The sequence below is a fragment of the Giraffa tippelskirchi genome, chromosome 2 (assembly GCF_054371585.1).
Source record: "Giraffa tippelskirchi isolate mGirTip1 chromosome 2, T2T-mGirTip1v1.2.pri, whole genome shotgun sequence".
In the NCBI taxonomy this organism is placed as follows: domain Eukaryota; kingdom Metazoa; phylum Chordata; class Mammalia; order Artiodactyla; family Giraffidae; genus Giraffa; species Giraffa tippelskirchi.
Window position 1 is genome coordinate 125,204,302 of NC_137276.1, and position 5,121 is coordinate 125,209,422.

General features: G+C 39.1%; 1 long non-coding RNA gene and 1 other non-coding gene across 2 annotated transcripts; both read right to left on the bottom strand.

Annotated features, from left to right (window-relative positions):
- Positions 1-2,271: 2,271 nt before the first annotated feature.
- LOC145538479 (uncharacterized) lies at positions 2,272-4,208 on the bottom strand. The gene is made up of 3 exons (XR_014076888.1): positions 3,721-4,208; positions 3,362-3,467; positions 2,272-2,732 (listed from the first exon to the last, which is right to left on the bottom strand). It is a non-coding gene; the product is annotated as an uncharacterized LOC145538479 (long non-coding RNA).
- Positions 2,636-2,772, bottom strand: LOC145540031 (small nucleolar RNA SNORA70). The gene has a single exon (XR_014078158.1). It is a non-coding gene; the product is annotated as a small nucleolar RNA SNORA70 (small nucleolar RNA).
- Positions 4,209-5,121: the final 913 nt, after the last annotated feature.

The window sequence follows — 5,121 nt, forward strand, 5'->3', positions numbered from 1 at the left end:
AAAAGTGAAAGTGAAGTCGCTCAGTCGTGTCCGACTCTTAGCGACCCCATGGACTGCAGCCTACCAGGCTCCTCCGTCCATGGGATTTTCCAGGCAAGAGTACTGGAGTGGGGTGCCATTGCCTTCTCCGAAGACCAACCTAGATAGCATATTAAAAAGCAGAGACATTACTTTGCCAACAAAGTTTGGCAAAGGCCATGGTTTTTCCATTAGTCATTCGTGGATGTGAGAGTTGGACTGTAAAGAAAGCTGAGCGCCGAAGAATTGATGCTTTTGAACTGTGGCATTGGAGAAGACTCTTGAGAGTCCCTTGGACTGCAAGGAGATCCAACCAGTCCATCCTAAAGGAGATCAGTCCTGGGTGTTCATTGGAAGGACTGATGCTGAAGCTGAAACTCCAATACTTTGGGCACCTCATGCGAAGAGTTGACTCATTGGAAAATACCCTGATGCTGGGAAGGATTGGGGGCAGGAGGAGAAGGGGACGACAGAGGATGAGATGGCTGGATGGCATCACTGACTCCATGGACATGGGTTTGGGTAGACTCCGGGAGTTGGTGATGGACAGGGATGCCTGGCATGCTGCAGTTCATGGGGTTGCAAAGAGTCGGACACGACCGAGCGACTGAACTGACTGAACTGACTGATATTCAGTGTTTATGTAAACTCTTTTCACAGCTGTATCATGTAGTAAGCTCTGATAACATTTTCTTCTTGCATAGTTTTTGCATCCATGGAATTAGTTTCTTTTTTTTTTATTTCTTTTGTTTCCTATATTCCTATCACTAACTCTACAACAAAACTATATCAGTTGTCCAAATTTGCTCCCTATACCTTGTTGTAGATATTGTTTCTATTTCATCTATTTGAAGGAATTTCTCATGAGGTTTTCCACTAGGTTGTACTCTTTTCTTAGTGTAGAACTTTTGTTCCAGAATCCCTTCTCTTTTGCCATGGGGATTTCCCCTCCTCTCCTTTCTTCCATATCTACCTTGGATGTACATAAAAATCATCTGGGGAAATTTAAAAGGCCCAGGCCTCCTCCAGACCAATTGCTTCAGAACTTTTGGAGATGGGCCCCCCTTGTCAGTGCTTCTTAAAGCATCCTGGTTGATTCCAGCAGGCAGCTGTGAATGAGAACCACTTCTATCTGTGTCTTTCTTTGTTTGCTTTCTAATTTAGGTGAAGCTCTGAGAAAGAGTACTTAAAAGATAAAATGTTGAGATGTTTCTTATCGGTGATGCTTTCATTATGCTCTCCATTTGACTTATTTGTCTAATGTAGACTTCATACTCAGAAATAATTTTTTCTCTAAATTTTTGAAGACATTGCTCCACTATCTCTCAATGTTGGTTTTGATAATTCTGAAGGTGTTCTGATTCCTACCCTTTTGTATACCATCTGTGATTTTCCCTCTAGATTTCTATGGGATCTTCCCTCTGTCCCCATATTTTTAATTTTTTTAAATAATTGTCTTGGTGTGGATCTGTCTTCATCTATTTTCTTGCATATTCCTAGAAACTTTTTAATCTTGAAACTTGAGTATTATAATTCTGAGAAATTGTCTTAATTTTTTTTTTATTAAAGACTTTATTCTTCTCTACTTTTCCTCTGCACTTTTATTCCAGAGTTCATATTTTTTCAGGTGTTGGATTTTCTTGGCCCATCCTCCACCATTCTTTCCTCTTCTTTCCAGTTTTCCATTTCTAAGTCTTCTTGGTCTATGTAATGGGATGAATTGTGTTCCCCCACATTCATAAGTTAAACTCCTATCTGCCAGTACCTCAGAATGTGACTGTATTTGAAGATAAGGTCTTTACAGAAATAATCAAGTTAAAATGAGGTCATTAGGGTGGGACCTAATCCAATATGACTGGTGCCCTTATAAGAAGAGGAAGATAGAATACACACACACACACACACACACACACACACACACACACACACAGAGAATGCCATGTGAACATGAAGGTGGCCACTAAACAAGTTGAAGAGAGAAACCTCAGAAGAAACCAAATCTGCTTATACTTCAATCTTCAACTTCTAGCCTTTAGAACTGAGAAAATAAATTTCTGTTGTTTAAGACACCCAGTCTGTGATACTTTGTTATGGCAGCCCTAACAAATTAATAGTCTGCCTTTCTCTACTTTATAATATTAATTTTATACTTATATCTGTTATCACTTTTTTTTTGTTTCCGAGTTTTTTTGGTTTTGGCAGGAAAGTAGGATTCACTGATGGACATGAGTAAGGAGGAGACAGAGCCAAGGCTCTCGTGAGTGCAGGGCCCACCATTTGTGCAGGGGCCACAATTAAGGATTTATTTGACACCAGAGCCATCTGAGATGAACTGGTTTTCTGCCGTCATATTTTCAAATTCTTTCACATTAAACTTAGTAAATCCCCACTTCTTGGAGCTGTGGATCTTCTGGTGGCCAGGAGACTTGAACTTGCCCTTGCAGAGGTACTCGATCACACACTCCTGGTTCTGCAGCTTGGTACAGATGGACATGATGACTTGGCCAATGTGGACCCTGGCCACTGTACCCTAGGGCTTTCCAAAGATACTACACATACTTGTCTGGAGCCTAGATTTGGGACAGCATGCAATCAGACATGAATGTGCACTGGAAAGGCTTGTTGCCAAGGTCCCATAAGGAAACCGGGATACCGGCAAAACGCTGCATACCCTACTGAGGAGGCTGCTGTTTGAGGCCACTGAACACTGGGCCCTGAAAAGGAAAAGAGCACAGTTGGCTTAATTGGCTGCAAATATTTCTGAGGTTTTTTTTTTTTAATGTTCCTTTAATAATAGCATCTTGCTCACATTTCAAGGACATAATATCCTCTCTTATCTCTCTAAGGATATTAATGGTAATTTTCCTTTCTATGTTCTCACATTTATGCGCAGTTTTGATTTCCTCAAGTTGTCTATTTTTATGTGTGTTTTTTAGCCTTTATCTTATTTGTTAAGATTCCTCAGGTATCTAATTATCTGCTCATCTTTTAAGAAAAAGGTGAAAAAAAAAAAAGCAGTGAGGGATAGAAAGATTTGTTGACTGTGGGCTTACACCCTTTGATCTTTAACCCAAAGGTTGAAAACTAGTCCACCGCAAACTGTCTGAAACAAATGCATCTGCATTTTTTTTTCTTCAATTAGAGTTGTGTGCCTTTAGCTGGGAACAAAACTTCTATGTGCAAATCCCACCACTCCTTTTTGATTTAAGCTACTTGGAAGTTTGAAATTCTTACCTAATATTTTTTCTACTAGTCACATTCTTGCTTACTGTTTAACCCAATCTCAGATGTCTCTTTCTCTGTGATATCTTCTCTGATACTCTCAGGCTGATGTAAACTTTACCTACTCTGGATTTCATCACATTTCATTTCTCCATTAAAGCTGTTGCTATGGCCCTCCTTCATGTGATAGATACTTGATGTGTAGTTGGCTACTCCATGTGACTGTCCTGTGGAGGCAAGGACTCTCTTTCAGGTGTGTTAGTATTTTATATAGAAACTTTGGCAAAAACTCAGAAAAAAGTTACTTGAAAATCTTTAAGCTCAATGGGGAGGGATGGAAAGGGGGAAAGGAGAATGGGAGAGCATAATTTGATGTTCTTTCTAGATCAGATTTGATATTCATCTCTGAGTATTTGATTAATAAAACCATGAACTATAATTCCCCCCACCCCCACCCCCAAAGTAAGCAACATGCCATACCAGGCTGAAATGTGGCTTTAATATTCTTCCAGATGATTGCACAGAGCCAATTCTGTTTCACATGATAGAATGTTGCTCAAGCTGTAACAACAGAAAGAAGGAAAAAACACAAACTCCAACATATATAAATGAAAATGAGAATATTTCTGCCTGCAGAGAGGTAATTTATCCTCATTTGTGATCATGTGCCCTTTCAGAATTCAAATCGGATAAAGTATAAATTTTAACACATCTTCAAAAATGCCCATGTACAATAAATCATAGTTCGTGGCAATATTTTGAAAGCAGTGTTCAGGTATCTGAGGCCTTAGAATTTTGACTACTATTATTTCACAATGGCCTCAGTTGTAAAGTGTCCTCAGAGTTCCTAAGGGGTATGAATTTTTGCTGCACTTTCCATCCATTACTACTTCAGGCTTTGGGAACACAATCTGCCCTTTCATCCTGGTCACATCCCATCTGTAACTTAAATTGTCTTTTTCATTTCTTACTCAGCTCCTCACGCTGGCCTAATTAGGCATCATTGGCTAACTCTTTGTTCCTATTAATCTTTCCCTCCCAGGACAGTTTGAACATTGTGGCTTTTAAATTACTGAGAGAGCCCTGGGAGTTACCAAATACAGACTCATTCATGTGAACAGTAAACAAAGTAAGTTTGGATTCACACAAATTTATGACTCTGCAAAGACCTTGAAGCCCCGATGGGTTTTAAGAACTGTGTCTCCAAGTACTCTAAACGCGACTTCGTGGTTAAGGGTCGAGTATGGTCCAGACTACCTGAGTTCCCATCAAGCTACAACTCGTATTATAAAGACTGTGTGACCTCAGGAATTATTCGGCTCTCTATAAGCCCCAGTCCCCATCTGTGAAATGGGCAAAATCATTGTACCTATTTCAGAAGACATTTGTTGAGATAAAATGAAGTAATGTGTTTGGCACACACTCAGTATCTGTTGCTGTGTTGTTTTTTTTTTTTAATTAATGAAAACATCTCAGCTAAAACAGTGTCATACAAATAAACTACAAGAACCATTGCCTGTAGTTGAGAAACTGGCTAGACCCCTATACCTGCCAAGTCCAAACTGGAATAAATTAGTTGAATGAAGTCAGACATATTCAGAATTTAATATTTAGACAATTTTTAATGTAACATTGGGGAACTAGAATGATAAAGGAAAGAGAAGCATATGGCTTCCAACTTTTTTAATGTTATAAAGAAAACTTCAGAAAGCAACAGACTTCCAGGTTAAAACCAATGTTTTGAGAATATTTTGCTCTTATCAGAAACCTAAATTTAAAAAATTTTATATTGGAGTATAGCTGATTAACAGTGTTGTGATAGTTTCAGGAGGACAGCAAAGGGACTTGGTCATACATTACATGTATTCATTCTCCTCCAAA